This window comes from Bombina bombina, chromosome 1 (genome assembly GCF_027579735.1).
Source record: "Bombina bombina isolate aBomBom1 chromosome 1, aBomBom1.pri, whole genome shotgun sequence".
Taxonomy (NCBI): domain Eukaryota; kingdom Metazoa; phylum Chordata; class Amphibia; order Anura; family Bombinatoridae; genus Bombina; species Bombina bombina.
In genome coordinates this window covers 1,253,869,552-1,253,896,455 of record NC_069499.1, presented here as the reverse complement: position 1 = coordinate 1,253,896,455, position 26,904 = coordinate 1,253,869,552, and the positions used below count along the sequence as shown (strand labels likewise).

Sequence of the window (26,904 nt, the reverse complement as noted above, 5' to 3'; positions counted from 1 at the left end):
AGAGGTCTTTTTTAAGGTAATCGTATGCTTCCCCTGTTGTCAGATTTTTTAATCAGGATTTTATTTAATACTTTTATTAAATAACATTTTGCTTATATTAAGACAACAGTTGCTATTTTATGTGTTACACGTCACTTGATTGTCATTTTCATTATTATAATCAACTTAACTTTATGAAAAATATAGCAAGAAATATTATAGTATGTATAATCCCTTTTGATAGTAATTTGTATAATCTCTTTCATAATGTTAAACAATCATATGCCACTGGAAATAATAATTTAAGACAAGCAGTAAACAATAAGCACAGTAAATATTCATGATGCACATTTGCATACAGCATCAGATAATTCATATATTTTAAAATATTGTTTTTATGCATGGATTTGTTAGGAATTAGAAAACAATAGATTTTTCCAGGCTTTTCTTTGGGGTTTCAGCACACCCACATTGAAGTGAAATGCAAATAGTTAATGCAAAAGTGAATCAAGGCAACCAGTTCAGGATTGATCATGATTTCTTAATGTAATTGTATAATTAACGTTTTTTAATATAGCCAAGCACTTAATTGCAATCATACATTATCATACACAATTTGCACTTTAAAACTCTGATCTATATTTTAAACATAAAGAGACAATATAGTCAAAAATAAACATTCATTATTTAGATAAAACATGTAAAAATTTTTTAAAAAAAACAAACAATTTTTATTGAAGCTTCCAGTGCACAATACAAAATGCAGACATGTATACAGTTATGCAAAGTGGAAACTTACATAGTTTCTGATTAAACCAAACAAAACATATTACAACTTAACTTGGTATAACAGTGTTCCACAAATTATCCCTGCAAATTTCTAATGCCATACCTGTATGGCTTATTACCCACTCGTTGTAGCGTTAATTCACCCACCAGCAATTCCAGTGCTATCAAGTCCATACCCAACATGCCCCCGTCAAATCTCACATCAATTAAATATTGTCAATAAATGATTCCCACATGATCTTCATCAGCAAAAACGTGTCCCTCCTGTTATTTTTCATATAAGCATACTCTTCAAGGGACATGATGAATTGAAATTGAGAGTACCAGACAGCCATACTCGGGCTGTACTGAGACTTCCAATTTTTTGCGATCAATTTTTTTAAACTGTTGCCAGCAATGAAAATCAACTTTTTTCTTATGTGTTGGTATTTTGTTAGGTAAAACATTTAGTAACCATATATGGGGGTCTGCGGGTAAGTTCAGTTCCGTCATTGTATTTGTTGCTTTAACTATAGAGGTCTAGATCGGGGCTATCAATGGGCATGTCCACCATATGTGAATCATGGATCCCAGTCCCCCACCGCATCTCCAACATTTGTGAGAGGCCGAGGGGAACAGTTTATTAATCCTCGCTGGGGTGAGATACCATCTTTGTATTAGCTTTAAGTTTAATTCTATAAGACTACTTGATATAGAGACCTTAGTAACATTAGTGAACATTTTTGAAATATCGTTTATAGACAAATCATTATCTAGCTCTTCATTCCACCTATCTATATAATATGGAGTGTAACCTATTGGGGGTTTTTGTAGCAATGTATACATTAATGATAAAGTCTTTCTAGCGGGGGAACCAGACTGACACAGGGTTTCAAAGGGCGTAAGGGGTCTGAGCAGATTAAGTTTCTCTGGGTGCTTGAATATGTAGGAATGACATTGACGGAGAGAAAACCAGTTATTAAAGAAGGTCAAACCCCTCTCCATCAACTCATCAAGGTTAAAAAGTCTCGTCTCGTTGCCCAAGTGCACTAGCAATAATGTTCTAAGAGGGTTTTCTATGTGTTGAATCTTTTGTAGAAGGCCTATGGGGAGATCGGAATTTTCTGTGAGGGGTGTGAGCGGGGAGAACTGTGACGTGATATTCGGGTATTCCCTCAATACCTCCTTCCATACTGAGTAGGTTTCCATCAATATAGTGTTCTGTTTAAAGTCTGTGGATAAGTGCGGTGTTGATTGCCAGCATATTGTTCCTAAATGTGATTTTCCTGCTATGTCGTGTTCCAATGCCACCCACCTCTTAGTCTTGTAATTCTTAAACCAGTCTACAATTCTCTGTAAAAAAACAGCCTGTCTGTATTTTTTTATATTGGGGACCCCCAATCCACCCTCGACCACAGGTAAACACATTAAGGTTTTATTAATTCTCGCTTTCTTTTTGTCCCATATGAAATCAAAAATTTTGTTTTGTAAGGACGGTATGAAGCCCTTAGGCAGGGGGATGGGGAGTGTTTGCAACAGATATAAAATCCTGGGAAGTATATTCATTTTGATCAAGTTTATTCGGCCCAACCAGGAAATACCCTTAGATCTCCAGGAGGAGAGGTCGGCCGTGATAACCCTTTGCAGAGCGTCATAGTTCGCTTTAAACATCTCCTGATAAGATGTTGCTAAAAAGATACCCAAGTATTTTAGATTTTTTGTTTGTATGCGGAAGGGGCACTTCTGTGATAAGCGACAAAGGTAGTCAGCGTCACAGTGGACAGTGAGCATCTCAGATTTGGAGTTATTAATAAGAAAGTTTGAAGCGTGAAATAAGGTGTCAAATTCATTCATAAGTCGGGGGATCGAAGAGATTGGGTCTGTTAAGAAAAATAGAACGTCGTCCGCATACAGAAGTAATTTATGTGTGGTGTTATGTATTTGAATCCCCATGATGTCTTCATTATTTCTGATAGTTATGGCCAACGTCTCTATGAAGCATGCGAAGATGAGTGGGGACAGAGGGCAACCCTGCCTAGTACCTTTTGATATCTGGAACGGGGCCGACAGTATGCCATTAACTCTAATTTTAGCTATTGGGGAGCTATATAGGGCCATGACTTTAGATATGAAATGTGATCCCAGCCCAAACCCCTCCAGCGTGGCTCTCATGAAGTGCCAACAGACGCGGTCGAATGCTTTTTCCGCGTCCGTTGACACTATCGCTGATGTTATGTTATTTTGATTGATATGGTTCAGAATATGTAGAGCCCTTACAGTGTTGTCGCGCGCCTCCCTATTCTGTATGAAACCGACTTGGTCACCCTCTATAATACTAGGCAGCACTTGTGACAGTCTATTTGCTAGAATTTTCGCGTAAATCTTAAGATCCGAATTAAGTAGGGAAATTGGCCTAAAATTTTCTACACAGTCCGGGGGTTTCCCGGGTTTAGGTAAGACCACGATATGTGCTTCTAACGCTGTAGGCGAAAAAGGGTCAGCTTCTGATATCTTATTAAAGAACTTTAGTAAGTGTGGTGCAAGCAAAGCTTTATAGGTTTTGTAATAACCGTTAGTGTAGCCATCAGGCCCAGGGGCCTTACTGTTGGGGAGGTTCTTAATAACTTCTAGGATCTCCGAATGTTCAAATGGTTTATTCAAGGAGGCCTGTTGATCCACGCTAACTTGTGGGAGGGTAATATTATCTAGGTATTTTTTTATTAAAATAGATTTCTGTCCCTGCTCCATTGGAAATTGCTGTGAAGTACGGGATAAGTTATATAACTTTTTATAATATATCTGGAAAGCATTGGCAATTTGTTGGGAGGTGTGCACCTTCTTCCCTTCACACCCTTTAATAGAAAGGACAAATTTTTTATTCGCTTTCCTTTTCAACTTTCTAGCAAAAAGGGAGCTACTCTTATTATCGTTTTCAAAATATGTCTGTTGCAATTTGAGGGCGTTTTTCTTACACTCAACATGAAGCATTTCATTAATTTGGGCCTTACAGTCAGCAATGTTCTGTGATAGTGTGAGATCTGTTGGGTGTGATCTTCGTTGTGTTTCTAGATTGTTAAGCTCATTAAGAGTGTCATCCATTAGTTTTCTGGCCTGTTTATCGCGGTGTGATCTGATGCTAATCATCTCTCCCCTGACAACTGCCTTATGTGCTTCCCATGTTAAGTTACAGTCAGGGTCGTCGTCATCATTAAGAATAAAGTATTCTTCTATGACTTTACCAATTCGATCGCAAGCAATCGGGTCAGACAACAGGGTATCGTCCAGTCTCCATATATTTTGATGTGTAGGGGTATGTGGCCAATCTAAGGAACACACGACCATTGCATGGTCGGACCATGTGTTAGGGGTGATTTCTATCTTAGTAACTCTAGAAAGATTAGTAACGTCCAACATGAAATAGTCTAGTCTAGAGTGTCTACGGTGTGGATTGGAATAAAAAGTGTATTCCCTGGACTCTTGATGTATGATCCTCCATGTATCATGTAGGGTAAGATCTTTTAAATTTTGTTTCACTGAGTTAATAACTTTGTGGGGTACGGAAGACAAGTTATTGGAGTTATCCCAACATGGGTTTAAAGTGAGGTTGATGTCCCCACCCATTATAATGACAGCCTTTGTCATTTCTAGAGTCACGTTAGTAAGGTGTTTGAAAAACACATCCTGCTTTAAGTTAGGTGCATAAATATTAATCAGAGTGACAATTGTGTTTACCAGTTTCCCCACTATAATGAGGAATCTTCCAGCTTTATCTTTATACTTCTTAATAGGGGTGAAGGGAACACCCCTTCTTATTAAAATGGCTACCCCATTGGTTTTAACTGAATTCGATGCGTAATATGTGTCCCCAAACTTATACGAGAATGTTTTTGGTTCTCTACCTGAAACAAAATGTGTCTCCTGCATGAAGATTACGTCGCCCTTGCGGCGTACAATGTCACGAATAGCTATATTACGTTTATGTGGGCAATTTAACCCCTTAGTGTTAGCTGTTATAAAATTTAAACCCTTAGCTGACTGAGTCATGGGAGTGGAAGAAGGTGCAACAAATATTCATTGGCACTAGTGCACTGAGGCTAGGTCCATTGTAGGACAACGAGTTCTGTAGGTATATTGATGAGCGTGTAGGTGTAAGGACCCTCATACAATTGAGTGATATGTGAGTGGGCGTCTGGATAGGGCATTGTGGAGCAGTTGTGGAACAAAACAATAAGTTCAACTTACAGTAAAACAAAAATACATAACAACAGTAATAAAAACAACAAAAAACAATGAGAATGTCACAAAGCATGACAACTGGAAGGAGGAATGCTCAGCGCAGACTCCAAAATTTGTGAATATTATTGGCAAGATAAGAGGAAAATTAAATATTAATAACATTAATTAGAGAAAAATCCTTTGTAAACACATGTTAAACTAGAGCACGGAAAACAGTTCAATGTGTGAGGGAGGGTTATCGACCCTTAGGCTATATGGGAAGACAGATTCCGCCTTTCCCAATAAAATGATGTACACTGTCCCGGGAACAAGCTGCACAGTATAAACCAAGTGCAGAGGAACTGTCATTATATAAGCTTAATTTAACAATATGTCCTATATTAGGAGTATTATCAATAACTGTGCAGATCTCACCCATTCTAGAAGAGGGAGGAAGATTCAGGTCACCGAGTCCATACCCTGATCCATCTTTGGAATTGTTTCTTTCACGTTGCTTTTCTTGTGGTTGACTTTTGTCCAGCTTGAATTCTTGGTCTTGTTTGTAGCTTGACTCTCAGGATTAAAACCTTTTATTGAAACATCTGAGATCCGGGGTAGTTGGAATTTGATGTTCATCGCTTTGGAGAGCATATCCAGATCCTCAGGTGACTTGTAGGTATATGAATGGCCTTCATGTGATATCTGCAGACTAAACGGGAAACCCCATCTATACTTTATAGATCTTTCCTGAAGAGCTTTGGTAATAAAGCGCACATCCTTGCGTTTCTGAACTGTAGTAGGGCTTAAGTCCAAGTATACTTGAAGTGAATGGTCCAGGTACATAATATTTTGAGATTTTCTAGCTTGCTGCCATATCTTCTCTTTGTCAGTGAAGCATATAAATTTTAAAATAACATCTCTGGGTGGAGAACCTGGAGGAGGCGGAGGTCTAAGGGCTCTATGCGCTCTTTCTAGTTCCAGATCAGGACCATGCGGGTTTTGCAGTAAAAAATTAAAGAGGCCCTGTAAATATTGATGCAAGTCATTAAATGTAATGGCCTCCGGTAGGCGTCTTAGGCGTAGGTTGTTCCGCCTCCCCCTATTATCCAGATCCTCCACTTTATCTTGTAAAGCCTCGATTTGTGCGTTAGAGATGGTGGTGTATGTAGATAGATTGTCATACATTGTGCTAAGAGAATCCTGGGAGTCTTCCACATACTCCATCCGATGCCCCAGTTCTTTTATATCCTTTTTCATGTTAACCAGTTCAGAGGTAATCAGTGACTTAAGTGTGTCGAAGTCTGCCTTTGTAGGTAAATTGGCTATGTTATCTTTAAGCTCTTTTATGCAGTCGTCAGACATGGTTGCAGGTAAAGGTGATTCTGCAGATTTGACCCTTATAGTTAGGGGTTGGTCTGTTAAGGACGGATTAGGAGATGATGATCCCTGAAAGAAGCTGCTCACAGATTTAATGTTAGATGCTTGGGCTTTCTGCACTTTGTCAGGCCTAACAGACCGTCTGGACATGATATCTCAGTATTAAAAATCAGTATTCTGTGGTTGCAGATCTATTGCTCTCTGTTGGAATGCACAAATGATCTTAGAGCAGTTTTTACATATTTTGAGTCTCTTGTCTAATAGAGTATTTTAACCGTCTAACAGTCCCCCAAGTGAAGTGCCGCAATAAAAACCCCAGCGGGTGGGTGTTGTCAGCTTAGGCCTGATGAAACGTTGTGTAGCGTAATATAAGAATGATGTAACTAGCGGCATAGGTATTATGAAGAGCCCCTTCCAAGTTATGAGTCCTGTGAGCCACTTATGTCACGGTAAAATAGCATCCCCAGGGGTCAATATGGTTTTAAAGTGTAAGGCCAGACACGTGTGTAGTAATGTTAGCGTGCCATGCTTTGCCCAAGTGAGATATTCTGCTCGTCTTAATACATGTGGCCACCTTGATATTGAAAGCTCCGCTTATTCACTATGTTGTCCTCCAGCATTAATAAAACTTGTCATACCTCTTAACTCGATGCGCTGAGCAACAAAATATGAGAGGGTGGTGACAGCTCATAGCCGGTCTGTGATCAGTTAAGATGGCGGCCGCGGCTCTCTCGGAGCAAACACACAGCCACGATAGTAGCCATACCGCTCCGGGACAAGGTATGATCAGTCCCTTTGACAACAGGGCTTCTTGCTTGATGAAGTAGAAAAAAATATTTAAAACAAAAACATTCTTTGTGTACTTCTGCTTGCTTGTAGCAGTAACACTAGATACTATTTTAAATTTATTTAAAGCGTTATTAAACAGCTGGATACAACTACAGTAGCATGCTTACTACTCAACCAGTATTTCTCTTATTTTAACCCATTACAGAAGCCAATTGGTAAAGCTCTGCATCTATATACTGGGCACGCCATCTTGGTATGCACGTATTGTTCCTCTGACAGAAGCAGTGAACTTTCACAGATCAGTGACGGATCTGGCACTTTCACAGCTGTGCCTTGTGCTATGGATTAGTTTGCACAATAGAAAATAGAAGTAACATTTTTCAGTTATTTATTCAGCATAAAGTTATATAACAAATATAAAAAAGTAAAACCCTCAGCAATAATATAGAGAAATTCAACATCTGCAAAAATGTAGACCTCTAGCTCTATATTGTGCATGCTAAACTGAAGTCCATGATATGGCTTGTCAAGAAGACAACAATGTCACTGATTTGTGATTCTGAGTGTGCAGCACTTCTGTCCTAGAGTACAAGAATACTTAAATTCCAAGATGGCGGCTCCCAGTGTGAAGATGCAGAGGTATTCTACATATATCTGATGGTATTTTGGTACAATATATATCTATACCTATATATATATATATATATATATATATATATATATATATATATACATGATTATATAAGGGGTAAACAGTGCTTTTTTTTCTAAAAGAAAAGGTGCCGGTACTCTTTGATTTTTGATTGATATATTCTGCTCAGTGACTTTGAGAAAAGCAAAGGGACAAGATTATTTACAATGCTTGATGTATTTTGCAGCCCCCTTTTGTGAAAACTAGTCTATAAACATGATGATTACAAATATTACCTTTTATGAGCTGGCAGAGATGGGGGTACTCAGTACCCTCACAAAAATCCCTGGGTATAGATATATACAGATATATATAGGAATATCTATTTATAAATACATAGAACACATTCTGCTATGTGCAGAACATTGGAATGTGAAATATTTACAGTAAATGCACAGTATAATACAATCAGCTAGATTTACGAGTTTTCAGCGCTATAGGGAAATTAACGACCGCCACAAAAGCGGCGTTATTTCACCTCCCTATAGCGCTGCTATTACAGGTTTACAAAAAGCAGGCTTGTGCGGGCGATATGGTAGCTTTGAGCTCCATACCGCACCGAAATACAAGCGCTGCTTTGACGTGCTCATGCACAATTTCCCCATAGACATCAATGGGGAGAGCCGGAAAAAAAGAAGCCTAACACCTGCGATCGCGGAAACAAAAGCTCTGTAGCGCAGCCCCATTGATGTCTATGGGGAAAGAAAAAGTTATGTTTAAAGCTAACACCCTAACATAAAAACTACGTCTAAACACCCCTAATCTGCTGCCCCTAACATCGCTGCAACCTACATACAGTTATTAACCCCTAATCTGCCGCCCCAAAGACGCCGCCACTATACTAAAGTTTTTAACCTCTAAACCTCTAGCCTCCAACATCACTAACACTAAATAAATATATTAACCCCTAAACCTAACTCTAACGTAACCCTAACCCTAACGTAACCCTAAGCCTAAGTCTAACCCTAACACCCCCTAACTTAATTAAAATAAATCTAAATAAACCTTACAATTATTACCTAAATAATTCCTATTTAAAACTAAATACATACTTACCTGTAAAAAAAAAAAAACCTAAGCTAGCTACAAAATAACTAATAGTTATATTGTAGCTATCTTAGGTTTTATTTTTATTTCATAGGTAAGTTTGTATTTACTTTAACTAGGTAGACTAGTTAGTAAATAGTTATTAACTATTTAATAACTACCTAGTTAAAATAAATACAGTTACCTGTAAAATAAAACCTAACCTGCCTTACACTAAAAGCTAACATTACAATAAAATAAATTAAATTAAATGATTAAAATACAATTTTCTAACTTACAAAAAAAACTAAACACTAAATTACAAAAAATAAAATACGAAATTGTCAAAAATAAAAATGAATTACACCTAATCTAAAAGCCCTATCAAAATAAGAAAGCCTCCCAAAAAAATTAAAAAAACTAGCCTACACTAAACTGCCAATGGCCCTTAAAAGGACCTTTTGTGGGGCATTGCCCCAAAGAAATCAGCTTTTTTAAAAAAAAAACCAAAAAAGCAAACAACTCCCAAAAGTAAGACCCACCACCCAGCCAACCAACCCCCCCAAATAAAATCCTATCTAAATAAACCTAAGCAAACCATTGCCCTGAAAAGGGCATTTGGATGGGCATTTAGCTCTTTTACATTGCCCAAACCCTAAGCTAAAAAAAAAATCCCACCCAAAAAAACCCTTAAAAAAACCTAACACTAAACCCGACAATCCACTTACAGTTATCGAAGTCCGGACATCCATCCTCAGCCAGCTGGTGAAGTCCTCATCCAAGTGGAAAGAAGTCTTCATCCAGACGGCATCTTCGATCTTCAGCCATCCGGCACGGAGCAGGTCCCTCTTCAAGACATCCGGCGCGGAGCATCATCTTCTTACGGACGTCGCTGGACAATGAAGGTTCCCTTTAAGTGACGTCATCCAAGATGGCGTCCCTTACATTCCTATTGGCTGAAATATTTCTATCAGCCAATAGGAATTAAAGTGGAAAAATCCTATTGGCTGTTGCAATCAGCCAATAGGATTGATCTTTCATTCTGCTGGCTGATTGGAACAGCCAATAGAATGAGAGCTCAATCCTATTGGCTGATTGGATCAGATAATAGGATGAAAGCTCAATCTTATTGGCTGATTGCAACAGCCAATAGGATTTTTTTCCCCTTTAATTCCTATTGACTGATAGAAATCTTTCAGCCAATAGGAATGTAAGGAACGCCATCTTGGATGACGTCACTTAAAGGGAACCTTCATTTTCCAGCGACGACCGTAAGAAGAGGATGCTCCGCGCCAGATGTCTTGAAGATGGACCCGCTCCACGCCGGATGAAGATCGAAGATGTCATCTGGATGAAGACATCTTTCCACTTGGATGAGGACTTTGCTGGGTGGATGAAGATCGAAGAGGCCTCCTGGATGAAGACTTCTTTCTGCTCGGATGAGGACTTTGCCGGCTGGATGACGATGGATGTCCGGACTTCGATAAAAGAGCTGATTTCTCTGGGGCAATGCCCCACAAAAGGCCCTTTTAAGGACCATTAGCAGTTTAGTGTAGGCTAGTTTTTTTTTTATATATATTTTGGGGGGGTTATTTTGATAGGGCTATTAGATTAGGAATAATTTCTTTTTATTTTTTATAATTTCATTTTTTTATTTTTTGTAATTTAGTGTTTATTTTTTTTGTAAGTTAGAAAATTGTATTTTAATAATTTAATTTATTTTATTTAATTTTATTGTAATGTTAGTTTTTAGTGTAAGGCAGGTTAGGTTTTATTTTAGAGGTAACTGTATTTATTTTAACTAGGTATTTATTAAATAGTAAATAACTATTTACTAACTAGTCTACCTAGTTAAAATAAATACAAACAGCTGTGAAATAAAAATAAAACCTAAGATAGCTACAATAACTTAGTTATTTTGTAGCTAGCTTAGGTTTTTTTTTACAGGTAAGTATGCATTTAGTTTTAAATAGGAATTATTTAGGTAATAATTGTAAGGTTTATTTAGATTTATTTTAATTATATTTGTTAGGGCGTGTTAGGGTTAGGGTTACATTAGGGTTAGACTTAGGGTTAAGGTTACGTTAGGGTTAGGATTATGGGTTAAAATATTTATGTAGAGTTAGTGATGTGGGATGTCAGAGGTTCAGGGGTTAATAATTTATGTAGGGAAGTGGTGGAATAGGGGTTAATAATTTTTTAGTGGCGGTGATGTCGGGAGCAGAAGATTAGGGGTTAATACATTTATTATAGTGTTTGCGATGCAGGAAGGCCTTGGTTTAGGGGTTAATAGGTAGTTTATGGGTGTCAGTGTACTTTTTAACACTTTAGTTATGAGTTTTATGCTACAGCTTTGTAACGTAAATTTCATAACTACTGACTTTAGATGGTGGTACGGATCTGGAGGTTATAGGGTGTACCTCTCACTTTTTGGGCTCCCAGGCAAACACGTAATACTGGGGCTATGGGTTGAAAAAGGACTTTTTTAAAAGTGCGGTACTGACGTTGCGTGCCAGCCAAAAAGGTGTGCGGTACACCTATACCAGCAAGATTTGTAATACCGGCGTTAGGGAAAAAGCAGCGTTATGAAGCATAACGATGCTTTTTCACTCATAACGCCAAACTCGTAATCTAGCTGAATATTGCTTAAATGCTTACATGTTTTCATCTATTTAACTGCAAAAGACTCCAATGCACTTATAGATATATCTATGTGTGTACATATGTATTTATATGTGTATATATGTCTGTACACATATAAATACATATGTACACATATAAACACACACATATATATATATACACACATGCATATCCATATTTAGACATGTACAGTATTATGTTAAAGCCGTTTGCCTGCCTTTTTTTTCTCTGAGACCCCATATCTTTGTGCCCTTATATCTTTTTTTTAATGCAATTTATTTTAATAATTTTTATTAAATAGTGTTATGATGTGTTTTGTGCAACTTTTTTGTTTCACGAAAAAGTTAACCAGAGCTCTGAAGTAAACATTTTAGTGTTAATAGTCTTGTTTACTTTCAAATTGTAAAATAAGCGGACAACCAAATGCAAGCAAACCCCCTGCCATAAACCCCTTTTCGCGCGTGTAACTATTAGCACTCCACTTGTAATCTGGCCCATTATCACTTATGAAAATGAACTGCACTCAAAGTAAAAACTATAATTTCCAGGTTAGCTCTGGTATTACAATTTAAAAGTTAAAAGTTAGTGCGTGAGTGAAAGACTCGTATGATGCAATCTAAAGAGAGCCTTATATAGCTTTAACTAGATATCTTTATGAATACAGGTGAAACTCGAAAAATTAGAATATCGTGCAAAAGTTAATTTATTTCACTAATGCAACTTAAAAGGTGAAACTAATATATGAGAGACTCATTACATGCAAAGCAAGATAGTTCAAGCCGTGATTTGTCATAATTGTGATGATTATGGCTTACAGCTCATGAAAAACCCAAATCCACAATCTCAGAAAATTAGAATATTGTGAAAAGGTACAATATTCTAGGCTCAAAATGTGCCACTAATTAAGCCATTACACCTGCAAAGGGTTCCTGAGCCTTTAAATGGTTTCTCAGTCTGGTTCAGTAGGAATCACAATCATGGGAAAGACTGCTGACCTGACAGTTTTGCAGAAAACCATCATTGACACCCTCCATAAGGAGGGAAAGTCTCAAAAGGTAATTGCAAAAAAAGTTGGATGTTCCCAAAGTGCTGTATCAAAGCACATTAATAGAAAGTTATGTGGAAGGGAAAAGTGTGGAAGAAAAAGGTGCACATGCAGCAGGGATGACCGCAGCTTGGAGAGGATTGTCAGGAAAAGGCCATTCAAAAGTGTTGGGAACTTTCACAAGAGCCACCACACACAGACAGATCCTGGACATGGGCTTCAAATGTCGTATTCCTCTTGTCAAGCCACTCCTGAACAACAAACAATGTCAGAAGCATCTTACCTGGGCTAAAGAAAAACAGACCTGGTCTGTTGCTCAGTGGTCCAAAGTCCTCTTTTCTGATGAGAGCAAATTTTGCATCTCATTTGGAAACTAAGGACCCAAAGTATGGAGGTAGCATGGAGAGGCACACACTGCAAGATGCTTGAAGTCCAATGTGAAGTTTCCACAGTCTGTGTTGATTTGGGGAGCCATGTCATCTGCTGGTGTTGGTCCACGGTGCTTCATTAATTCCAGGGTCAACGCAGCCGTCTACCAGGAGATTTTGGAGCACTTCATGCTTCCTTCCCCAGACGAGCTCTATGGAAATGCTGACTTAATTTTCCAGCAGGACTTGGCACCTGCCCACACTGCCAAAAGCACCAAAACCTGGTTCAATGACCGTGGGATTACTGTGCTTGATTGGCCAGCAAACTCGCCTGACCTGAACCCCATAGAGAATTTATGGGGCATTGCCAAGAGAAAGATAAGAGACATGAGACCGAACAATGCAGAAGAGCTGAAGGCCGCTATTGAAGCATCCTGGTCTTTCATAACACCTCACCTCAAAAGGGGCCCAAACCAAGTACTAAGTACATACAGTATGCATGCTTATACTTTTCAGAGGTCCGATATTGTTCTACAGGTATGTACAATCCTTGTTTTATTGATTGCATGTAATATTCAAATTTTCTGAGATTGTGGATTTGGGGTTTTCATGAGCTGTAAGCCAAAATCATCACAATTATGACAAATCACAGCTTGAACTATCTTGCTTTGCATGTAAAAAGTCTATCTCATATATTAGTTTCACCTTTTAAGTTGCATTAGTGAAATAAATGAACTTTTGCACAATATTCTAATTTTTCGAGTTTCACCTGTATATACAGATATAGATAAAAAGAGAGATATATATTATATATACATATATATATATATATATATATATATATATATATATATATATATATATATATATATATATATATATATTAAAAAATAAAGAAAAATATCACAGCTATACCTTTAACCAGCACTTGCTCATGAAGCAAACATAAAATATAGAAGGCCTTGACACAAAAGTTAGACACAGAGACCAAATGCAAGAAAATATCAAAGCCCTTTATTAACTTTAAGGTGAATAACATTCACGAAAAAGGCACCAAACTAAAACTAAATAATCATGTGAAATATATACCTTCCTCTCAATAGAAGACAATGGACCAAATAAGGAACCTGTAAAAAAATATACAGATAAAGTCCTGCAAAGGCAGCTGCCAGTAAGTGTCAGTAGCAAAAAGGTTAATTTGTAGCAGTTCAAAAGCCAGTCAATGTAAGCTGTATATTAAGCAAGCCTTGGTTAGTATGCAAAGTTTTCAAGCAGTCTCCGTTGTAATGAAGTAAAAACCTGTATAAATCAGACATCAATGCTGACAGAGTAAACTTGTCTTGATCAATGGTAACAAACCAAATGCAGGATGAAGATGAATCAGGTATATACTGGGCGCTAGTGGCTGTTAGGTAGGTCTGGTTAAATGGTACTGTCCGTACAGAGTCGTTATGGAGGGCTGTCAGAAATTGAAACGTAACTTGCTCACTAGCACCTTGTTAGCGGGAGTGACGTCTCTCTATATATATATTATATTTAAAAATCAAATATGTTTTTGATTAAATGCTTGTGCAATAATAAATGCAGATAGCGTATGCTGTCGGCATTTATCGATGTGCGGCGGACATAATCACTACAGCGGATCATGTCTGTTTGCACTTTGATAAATCGGCCCCGTAGATGCTTATATACATATATATTTATATGTTATTATGTGTATAAACACATAAATATATATGTATATTTTCATATATATATATATATATATATTTAAGATCCGTTGCCCATCAGCGACTTACCCCTTACTTACTCCTGGATGTCAAGATGCTCAATAATCAAGACACCACCTGGTTGTGACCATCTGCATCTGTTACTTCATAAGCAGACTGGGATAGCTCAGTCTGCTGCCTATTCTGTCTCCGCTGCTAATGATCTATGGGGCGATTAATAACAATTCAGCTTAGGGCAGCACTCAACAGTCCTCATAATAGAAATAGAAACTAAGAAACATATTTCCCTGTTGTAACAATACATAACAAGTACTGCAATGCGAAAAAGAAAGTACACCCTCTTTTGAATTTTGTGGTTTATCAGGACAGAATAACAATCATCTGGTCCTTAGCAGGTCTTAAAATTAGGTAAATACAACCTCAGATGAAGAGCAATATATGACATATTACACTGTGTCATCATTTATTAAACAAAAATAAAGCCAAAAATGGACACATCAAACCTAAGTAATCCTTATGATTCAATAGATTGTAGAACCACCTTTAGCAGCAATAACTTGAAGTAATTGTTTTCTGTATGACTTTATCAGTCTCTCACATAGTTGTGGAGGAATTTTGGCCCACTCTTCTTTACAATGCTGCTTCAGTTCATAGAGGTTTGCTGGCATTCATTTATGCACAGCTCTCAAGGTCCCACCACAACATTTCAATTGAGTTGAGGTCTGGACTTTGACTGCGTTATCGCAACACCTTGATTCTTTTCTTTTTCAGCCATTCTGTTGTAGATTTGCCAGTGTGCTTGGGATTATTGTCCTGTTGCATTACCCAATTTCAGCCAAACTTTAGCAGTTGGACAGATGGACTCACATTTGACTCTAGAAATGGCCTTATAACCCTTCCCAGATTGACGGGCAGCAACAATTGCTTCTCTATGATCATTGCTTATGTCTTTCCTCCTTAGAATTGTGTGAACACACACCTGAATCCTCCAGAGCAGCAAATTGCTAAAACTTTGGCTTTTATAGAGGTGGTCACATTTGATTAGCAGCACCTAACCTTAGCCTCTTAGCATTAAGGGTGTTCATTGGTTTTCACACATGGCTTCTCTATTTTGGCTTTATTTTTGTTAAATAAATCATGATACAGTGTAATATGTCATGTGTTATTGTTCATCTGTTGTATTTACCTAATTTTAAGACCTGCTAAAGACCAAATGATTGTTATTAAGTCCTGATACGTAAAACGATAGAATTCAAAGAAGGTGTACTTTCTTTTTCACATGACTGTTCATCGTCTTAAGGTGCAAGCTTTCTTGCGTTACTCTCAATATGCTAATGTTACAAATACATAAAAAATAATTAAAATTTAGCAAGCGTGAAATGAGTTAGTTCTGTTGGACACTGCTGAGCCTTTACCATTTTATTGTACCCTGTACTACACAATAAACTCGGCAGAAACAGATTTCAACTGACCAAGTCAAGCTTTCTATTTATAGTTGGTGTATATGTAAAACCAGGAAATTTCTGAATACCGGCCGAGTCCCTGCCCCCCTGGTCCAGCCAACACCGCCCCCCCCCCCTGATCCAGCTCTCCCCCCCCCCCCCCCCCCGGCCAGATTCCTCCCCCCTTTACCCCTTTACCTTTCAGCTTCCAGGAGCAAAGTTGCCTTTAATAGATGCACTATCCTGCTCACAAAGCTAGCTCTGTGTCCTGGCTGGGAGGCTCCCTCTGCACCTCTGCTCAGGTTGTGGCCCTGTGGTGCCGGCGGTCAACCAGGAAATATCCTGGCATCCAAGTGGGCCAATCTGGCACTGTGTAAGACAATGGGCTAGATTCAAGAAAACTTGGTTGTGAAACTAATATTTTGCTGCTAAAAGCTCACCACAACATCACTACTGGAAAATTGCAACATTCAAATAGATTTTGTATTTGTTAGAGCAGCAAGTGGTGGGATCATATCCATTGAGATCATAGGACATGCTTTAATCTTGCAATGTCTGACTTCCTTCAGCATAGAACCACTATCAAGGATAGCAGCATCAGTCTCAATAAACAACCTCAATAATACAGTCTACTCCAGAGCTTGACAAACTTAGGAGCCAGCGAGCCACTGGCTCCTAGGATTTTAACCCTGGCTCCTAACTTTTGGGGTGATTCTCCATATATCTATATACAAATACCACTCTCTGGCTCCAAACAATTCTTACTGGCTCCTAAATTTTGAACAGATTTGTCGACCCCTGGTCTACTCTAATACTGGACTTTTTAAATACAGTATACTGAGTCAGAGTTTAAGAAAAATCCCAACCACACATCAAAAATATCCCAGAACAACACAGAATGCCCACAATCAACCCATTCTTTTTTGCATATGCAAGATTTTCTTGAAAAGATATGAGAAGTGAGCATCAGTGAATTTCAAATCTTGCTTTGGAAGCATATTGAGGGTCTTTGAATGTAGCCAAATGAGTATGATGATAGAAATAAATATTTATTGTAAAGTAAAGACAAGGTTAACTCAGTGTATGATTACATCTTTCAATTATTCTCTTTTCATAAAATAAAATAATTTAAATACTATCAAAGGGAAGTTACTGTATTTCTTTGCATTGTTGTGTATATTAAATACGTGTTGTTTTGCAAAATATCTACGTACAAGTACATTTTAAAGCATTTGCAGTCAAGGCACTTTCCTCTTGAGTATTGTTTATTTTATCTCCTTTGCTGTGGCCAGTTAGGGACAGAGATAAATAATCTCCTGCACTGATCAAGCTTTCACTATGTAGAATGTTGTAGTGTTCCGTTACTGGATTCTGTGGGTTGGCCTACAGCCTTTTTTGCAGGCAGAGTAAAACACACACAATTTTAACACTTAAACTAGAGAAAAGGGATTATTTTTTTTAGCTATGCATAATTAAGCATTTTATTGGGAATTATATTTTGAGATGGCTGTCCCTTTAAAGGATATGAAACCCCAACATTTTGTGTTTCAGACAGATCATACAATTTAAAAAAAAAAAGTTTCCAATTGACTTCTATCAAATTTGCTTTGTTTTTATGGTATTCTCTGTTGAAGAGATACCTATGTATGCATGTGGAGCACTACGTGTCAGAAAATAGTGCTGCCAGCTAGTGCTCTTGTAAATTATTAACAGTCTTACAAAACTGCTGCCATATAGTGCTCTAGGCACGTGCACACTCTGAGTTTACATATCTGCTTTTCAACAAAAGATACAAATAAAACAAAGAAAATGTGTTAATAAAGGAAAATTAGAAAGTTGTTTAAAGTTGCATGCTCTATCTGAATCATGAATAAGAATTTTATTCCCTTGGTTATCAGGAAGGTTGCATGTAAAATAAACCATACTGATGAGAAAAAAACACTGACATATTATTAGACATTCCGTCACGTGTATCACAGCATGAATTATAATGCTTTGCAGATAAATGGTTTGTACAGTGCCTTTGTGTAGCTCAGTATTAGCTTCAGTATCAGTACACATGCCACATTTTACAGCTATTTCAGATCAGTTACTTTTGTAAATTCCACTGCTAGATATAAGCAGAAACCCTTATGTTCTTACTGAATGACAAATAGATGTTTAAATGCTGACAGTACACTGTGCTTGAAAAAGGTTGTAAGAGAGGTATTTATTACATAGACACTGGTGCCTCATTATTAGGCAGCTAAACCTTAGCTATATTAGCATATTCAGCTGACTGAAGCATTCTGCTCAGTCAAGCAAAAGATCATGAAACTTACATGAAAAGATCCAGCCCATATGAATACTAAATGGTTGGCTTAACCCGAAGAGATAATGGAACTTTTTTACATGCAACATTTGAACTGTAGCAAAATATTTATCATTTAAAGGGACAGTCTACTCTAGAATTGTTATTGTTTAAAAATATAGATAATCCTTTTATTACCCATTACCCAGTTTTGCATAACTAACACTGTTATATTAACTTACCTTTTAACTCTGTGTTTACCTTGTTTCTAAGCCTCTGCAGACGGCCCCTTATCTCAGTTCTTTAGACAGACATGCATTTTAACGAATCAGTGCTGAATCTTAAATAACTCCACGGGAGGGAGCACAATGTTGTCTATATGACACACATGAACTAGCAGTGTCTAACTGTCAAAAACTGTCAAAATTCACTGAGATAAGGGGCAGTTCAACAGCTTAGAAATTAGCATATGAGCCTACTTAGGTTTAGCTTTCCACAGAAAATATCAGGGGCGCAATCAAATATACGGCGCAGGTTTCGGCGCAAGCGTGGGAACCTGTGCCGTCCGTAATTTCACCTTGCACATCGGGTATTACATAAACCCCGCCGGCAGTTCCTAAAGTGCCATAAGTCGGATAAAATAGCGATGTCCAGAAATGAGCGTAAATACAAATTTCTGGAGTCGCTAGTGACTTACGGTACTTTAGAAACTGCCGGCGCCTAAGAAAAGTACAGAAAATAACAAATCTCCCGTAAAAGTCTAACATGCCTCCCAAAAATAAGCCCGACACGTAAAACCCCTATATCCGCAATCCCCCTTCTCATTACTAATATTAAATGTATTAACCCCTAGACTGACAACCCCCACAACGCAATATGCCTATTTAAACTATTAACCCCTATATCTGCCATCAAAACCACACTGCAAGTAATAACTAAATTATTAACCCCTAAATCCGCCAACCCCAACATCGCAAACTACCTCTTAAAATGATTAACCCCTAATCCGCCATTAACCCACAACGCAATAAACCTATTCAAGTATTAACTCCTAAACTGCCATAGCCCACATAGCCTATTAAATGTATTAACCCCTAATCTGCCAAATAAATAAATCTAAATAAATTTACTATTATTAACTAAATTATTCCTATTTAAAACTAAATACTTACATATAAAATAAAGATAGCTACAATATAATTAATAATTACATTGTAGCTATTTTAGGATTTATTTTTATTTTACAGGCAACTTTGTATTTATTTTAACTAGGTAGAATAGTTATTAAATAGTTATTAACTATTTAATAGCGACCTAGTTAAAATAAATACAAAATTACCTGTAAAATAAAACCTAACCTAAGTTACAATTACACCTAACACTACACTATCATTAAATTAATTAAATTAATTAACTACAATTACCTAAAATTAAATACAATTAAATAAAATAAACTACAAAAACAAACAAACACTAAATTACAGAAAAAAAAAATTACAATAAGTTTAAACTAATTACAGCTAATCTAAGCCCCCTAACAAAATTAAAAAGCCGCCAAAATAATAAAATTCCCTACCCTATACTAAATTACAAATAGCCCTTGAAAGGGCTTTTTGCGGGGCATTGCCCCAAAGTAATCAGCTCTTTTACCTGTAAAAAAAGAAATACAACCCCCCCAACATTAAAACCCACCACCCACACACCCAATCTTACTCTAAAACCCACCCAATCCCCCCTTAAAAAAACCTAACACTACCCCCTTGAAGATCACCCTACCTTGAGCCGTCTTCACCCAGCCGGGAAGAAGTCTTCATCCGATCCGGCCAGAAGTCTTCATCTAATCTGGGCAGAAGAGGTCCTCCAGACAGGCAGAAGTCTTCATCCAAGCGGCATCTTCTATCTTCTTCCATCCGACGAGGAGCGGCTCCACCTTGAAGACATCCGATGCGGAGCATCCTCTTCGTTCGACGTCCAACTGAAGAATGAAGGTTCCTTTAAATGACGTCATCCAAGATGGCGTCCCTTCAATTCCAATTGGCTGATAGAATTCTAATTTAGTGGGGGTTTTTTCTGTAGTTTATTTTATTTAATTGTATTTAATTTTAGGTAATTGTAGTTAATGATAGAGTAGTGTTAGGTATAATTGTAACTTAGGTTAGGTTTTATTTTACAGGTAATTTTGTATTTATTTTAACTAGGTAGCTATTAAATAGTTAATAACTATTTAATAACTATTCTACCTAGTTAAAATAAATACAAAATTGCCTTTAAAATAAAAATAAATCCTAAAATAGCTACAATGTAATTATTAATTATATTGTAGCTATCTTAGGGTTTATTTTATAGGTAAGTATTTAGTTTTAAATAGGAATAATTTAGTTAATAATAGTAAATTTATTTAGATTTATTTAAATAATAATTAAGTTAGGGGGTGTTAGGGTTAGACTTAGGTTTAGGGTTAATAACTTTATTATAGTGGCGGCGGCAGATTAGGGGTTAATACATTTAATAGGCTATGTGGGCTATGGCGGTTTAGGGGTTAATACTTGAATAGGTTTATTGTGTTGTGGGTTAATGGCGGATTAAGGGTTAATAGTTTTAAGAGGTAGTTTGCGATGTTGGGGTTGGCGGATTTAGGGGTTAATAATTTAGTTATTACTTGCGGTGTGGGTTTGATGGCGGATATAGGGGTTAATAGACTTTATTAGTTATTGCGGAGGGGGATTGCGGTTGACAGGTAGATAGACATTGCGCATGCGTTAGGTGTTAGTTTATTTTTGCAGGCATTTTCGGGAGTTACGGTGCTCCCATACTCAGCGCAAGACCTGCTACGGCTGCCTTTTATGGCAAGGTAAAAATGGAATAAGATTTCTCCATTTTCGCCACGTAAGGCCTTGCGCTGGATATTGGATACCGATTTACGACGAGGTCCCATGTTAGCCTATGGGAGTAATTGCGAGCGACGGGTGAAATATACGCGCGTAACTTGTATGCAACCCCGTATATGTAATACCAAAATCGCGTAAAAACTGGTGGCGGAGGATTTTGAAGGCGACGCTGTATATGTAATGGAGGCCCAAGAGGGCTAAGCAAATTTGTTGATATAAGTAAATTTAAAACCCCAAATCAAAAAGCAACCTAGAGCGCAGAAAAGAAACACAATCTAAGTGCAGTATTTGTGTAAAAACATATTCCTTTATTACAATACAAGATTGCACTCACAGAGTCCAACCTCAAACATATGAGGTATGATAACAACGATATACTGGATTCCTCACGGCATAGAGTGTTTCTCCCTTCCGGTCTTTACATCTGTTCAGCCGTTTCCACTGGAGGATACACAACTTGAGAAGTTGCCGATTCCGGATACCAGTATTGGTATATAAAAAAGTCCCTTACTACCGCAGCTTGACGTGTAAGCCAAAGGGCCGGCTCGCAGACATGATAGTCTAACATGGTAGTTGAGGACACACAGCGTCACGAACGTGGTCGTGGCCTGACGCAATTCGCAGGGCTCCTTCCTGCTTCCTCAGAGGCTCCTTTGAAAAATTGAAAAGTTGTTTAAAATTGCATTCCCTATTAGTATCATGAAACTTTAATTTTGACTATACTGTCCCTTTAAATGTTACAGTAGGTTGTCAAACTAAAATAAATAATAATAGTAATACAGGTGGCCCTCGGTTTACAACGGTTCAATTTGCACAGTTTCAGAATAACAACCTTTTTTTTCAGTCATGTGACTGTTATTGAAAAGCATTGAAAAGCAGTGCATTAATTAAAATAGCCAGTAGGTGGAGCTGTCTGCTTGTGTTGGAGCACACAAGCAGGCTGAAATTAATCAGTGTAGCTAGCTAGACCTGAGATATTGAGCAGCTTTCAAAGGAATAAGATCTTCCTGTCTATAAATTCGTCCAGATTGGAATGCATAGAAAGAAATGTTTGCAAAAAAATGCAAGTAAAGTCTGTGTTGTGTGATTTTTTATTAGGTTTATGATGCTGTTTCAGCAAATGTTTTTGTTCATTTAACTTAGTTTAATTATATATTCTGTGTCTAATGCTGTTTAGCATTTAAAGTCTTCTTTTCAAAGCTTTAAAAATAATGTATTAGGTGTTACTTATGACAATTTTGAGGCCTGGAACCTAACTCCCTCACTTCCCATTGACTTACATTATAAACTAGGTTTCAGTTTACAACGGTTTCAATTTACAACCATTCCTTCTGGAACCTAACCCCGGCGTAAACTGAGGGCTACCTGTAGTTGCTTTAACACAATCCTATTATCTTCTACTGTAAGTTTCACTTTGAACATTATCAACAAGTTGTTGACATAGCCCCTTAACAACATATGTTGTCTTTAAGCCCTTAAAGGGACATGAAACCCACATGTTTTTCTTTTATGATTCAGTGCATACATTTTCAAACAACTTTACTTCTGTTATCAATGTTGCTTATTTCTCTTGGTATCCTTTATTGAAGGAGCAGTAATGCACTACTGGGAGCTAGATGATCGGTATGCCAATGACAATATACATATATGTGCAGCCACCAATCAGCAGCTAGCTCCCAGCAAAGGATATCAAGAGAACTAAGCAAATTACATACTCAAATTAAATTGGAAAGGATATCAAGAGAACTAAGCAAATTACATAATTGAATTAAATTGGAAAGTTGCTTAAAATTGTATGCTCTATCTGAATCATGAAAGAATAATGTTGCATTTCATGTCCCTGTAAGGAAGACCTCCATACCTGACAGTAGCAAGACCGCACTGTATCCCTCACCAGTGAGATATCATAGAAACAGGGCTATGGAGGCAAACCCAGGCAAGCGATCGCTAGGACAGCCAGTCAAAGTGATAAAAAAAAACCCATCAAAGTGATTTGTAAGCAATGGCTTCCTGTGACCCCTTTTCCTCTCCCCCTGTCAGCACATGTGTGAAACCAATAATAACATTCGATTTTAATAAAGTATATTTTTAATATTTTTTTTAAATAAAGTGAATTTATTTGTATTTTTATTTTAACAAAGTGTTTTTTTCCCCTTTTTTGATCCCTATTTTTTATTTCCTGCCCTTGGTGAAAAAAAGGGTTAAATTGACAGTCTTTTTATTATTGTTTAAAAAGATAGATAATCCCTTTCTTACCCATTCCCTAGTTGTACATAACCAACACAGTTATATTAATACACTTTTTACCTCTGTGATTACCTTGTATCTAAGCTTCTATAGACTGCCCCCTTATTCAGTTCTTTTGACAGACTTGCATTTTAGCCAATCAGTGCTGATATGTAGGTAACTCCACAGGAGTGACCACACTATCTATATGACACACATGGATTAGTGCTGTCTTGCTGTAAAAAAACTGTTAAAATGCCCTGAGATAAAAGGAAGGCGTTCAAAGGCTTAACATTAGTATATAAGTCTACCTAGGTTTACTTTTCAACAAAGAAAACAAAGCAAATTTCATGATAAAAGTAATTTGGGAAGTTGATTGCATGCCCTATGTAAATTATTTCCTGCACGGCTATTGGTTAAGAGGTGGAAACGTCACCTCTCAGCCAAATAGGGTTCTGCAGTGCGCTGCAAACAAATAAAGGAGCTTTCAGAATGAAGTGTTTTATACTTCATGAATGAAAGCCCCCTTTATTTGTTCTAATGGTAAATCCCAACATTTTACCATTACTTTAACGCTAGGATTTACCATCACTTAAATCTATTTTATGGTATTATTTTTAGCTACACTAGTTGTGTGAAATGATTCTAAAGAAATGTGCAAAAAAGTTTCTCCCATTTTTCAGTAATTTCCTTTTTATTGTTATTATATACAGAAATAGGACATCACAATAAAGTCATGTTTGTCTGTTAAAAAACTGTACATAATCTGTATGGGTGCACTTAACAAGAGTTGATAATCATGGTAAAACACTACAGTAAATATGGGTTTATGTAGCTACCAATCCAGCCATATCCAGCACAGGAACTACAAGGGGTTGCAGCTTTAAAGGGACACTGAACCCAAATTTTTTCTTTTGTAATTCATAAAGAGCATGCAATTTTAAGCAACTTTCTAATTTACTCCTATTATCAATTTTTCTTCGTTCTCTTGCTATCATTATTTGAAAAAGAAGGCATCTAAGCTTTTTTTTTTGTTTCAGTACTCTGGACAGCACTTTTTTATTGGTGGATGAATGTATCCACCAATCAGCAAGGACAACCCAGGTTGTTCACCAAAAATGGGCCGGCATCTAAACTTACATTCTTGCATTTCAAATAAAGATACTAAGAGAATGAAGAAAATTTGATAATAGGAGTAAATTAGAAAGCTGCTTAAAATTTCATGCTCAATCTGAATCACGAAAGAAAATTTTTGGGTACAGTGTCCCTTTAAGTGGAACTTTAGCTATGTATTTAAGTGGTTAACCACATATGGGTTGATCACAATCAGCCATTTTTGTTAATTGCATCACTTTTACAATTTTGTGTCTTTGAAAAATGTGCCAGGCCTGATTACATTCTAAATTCCTGATACTTAACACATTTACTAGACAATGTTTTACTTATCAAATTTCACAATTAAACAGACTTGATAAACTGATTGGTTTTGCGCATGGACAAAACACACTGATATTACCCACTGCCGTAATGGATTCAAATCAGAGACTGGTGATGTCTCCAAGGGTTATGGGGATGTAACCATGCCCCAGAAGCCAAGGAGTGCCATGCTGCGGCAGGCAAAAGAAGAGAGCTAGATATGAGGTAAGTATACAAACCCCTCAATGTAGAAAAGCCCAAGACCCACAATTTGAAAGGGGGTATCAATTTTAAGAACTTTTTACAAATTAAACTAAAAAAACACACTTTCAGCACTCTTTTACAGGCTAGGGGTATATAGGCAGTTACAACAGGTCATCAAAAAAGACTAGAGATCCCTAGTACCCCTTGTTTTAAAGTGACTAATAGTAGTTTTTGACTACAGAGTTTAGAGGGGAAAAAACACACTATTTTTTACAACTTTATTACAATTATAATAAAAATTTGCATTTTTTTTCATTCATTTTTCTTGTAGATTTCTCACGTATAAAATAATGGTACAATTTAAATCTCTTGTGCCTTCTGAAAAAGAAAACAAAATAATACATAGTTTGTGTTGTTTCTCATTAAAATTGACTTCCAGTAGTGCTAAAATGAGAGCAGCATCTAAATGCTACAAAACAACTCAGTGGTGTGAAAAGGCTCTGCAGTTAACAGATGGAGAATAAAGCAACTGACAGCATTGGCTAGGTTTTCTTCTACACCACTTAATTAAATTTGCTTGCTTTACATTAAGATCTATATTTTCAATATATATTATAGACATATTAATCTTTCCTTTAATTTTGACAAATTATTTAAACCTCCTATCCTCCTAGCAACAATGGTTTAAAGAGAGTTTATGAGAACTAGATTTAACTTTTACTTACTTTCAAATGTAGTCAAATGTACTTTGGTTGAAAAATGATGTGGTGCAATTGAGGCACATATGGGTTTCCACCACTCTTAAACCAGGGTCAAAATATCTGTTCAAATCTAGGAACCTATTAAACATTTTGGGAGCCAGAAATTTGGGGCCAAGCACTTAATTAGTTGTTTTCGTTACACACACACACAGCAGGGATTTAACCCCATTGATTGCCCAAGGCAAACACTAGAAAACTGCTGTATAACAGACTAGCAACTTTGATTTAACCCTTTAATATAAAATAAAATACAGGCAGCGGTAAGTTAACCCGGTTGATTCAATATACAACATGCTGTAGGGATTTAGCTGTAGTTGTGCCATAGTACCTTGGTGCCTGGTATTTGTCAAGCCCTGTTATTACCCCATGGTACCTACGCATGTTATATTTATTTACTGCTTAGGGTTGTAGCTTTAAAATTGCAAACAGTTACATTGAAATACATGAAAAATACAAACCAAGACAACCTTGTCAGCTTTGAGAGGACCAAGAGCAGCCCATGGAGATACCTTTTTGTTTTATCCAGCAAGATTGCTCTACCATAACATGCAAATAATTTACAACCACAAACATCTACATAAACCATTTTGCAAGCATTTTTCCTAAGTGTTGCTGTTGTAATTATTGTTCATCCACATTCCTAACAGGTTTATGACATTACAATGAGGCCCCATGGCAAACTCACAAGCATCTATAGATCTAGGCCAATGATAGGCAGTCAGTAAAATAAGTAAAATATACAACATGCGTATGCGCTCATCCATACAGCACAAAGCTTAAAGGGACAGTATGTAAACACCAACAATGTTTTTGTTTAAAAAGATAGATAATACCTTTATTTACCATTCCACAGTTTTTCATAACCAACACGGTTATATTAATATATGTTTTACCTCTGTGATTACCTTGTATCTAAGCTTCTGCAGACTGCCCCTCCCTCCTTCCCCCTCCCTCCCGCTCAATGCAGGCCACTTGAGTTTTTCCATACCAAACTCATCAAACAATGTTTCCATAGACCTTTCTTTGTGCATAGAAGGCACACTCAT

The 26,904-nt window shown here is 37.0% G+C and overlaps 1 protein-coding gene across 1 annotated transcript in view; it reads left to right on the top strand.

Annotated features, from left to right (window-relative positions):
* KCNG4 (potassium voltage-gated channel modifier subfamily G member 4) overlaps positions 1-26,904 on the top strand; it is a 172,063-nt gene that overhangs the window by 1,366 nt on the left and 143,793 nt on the right. The window lies entirely within an intron of this gene.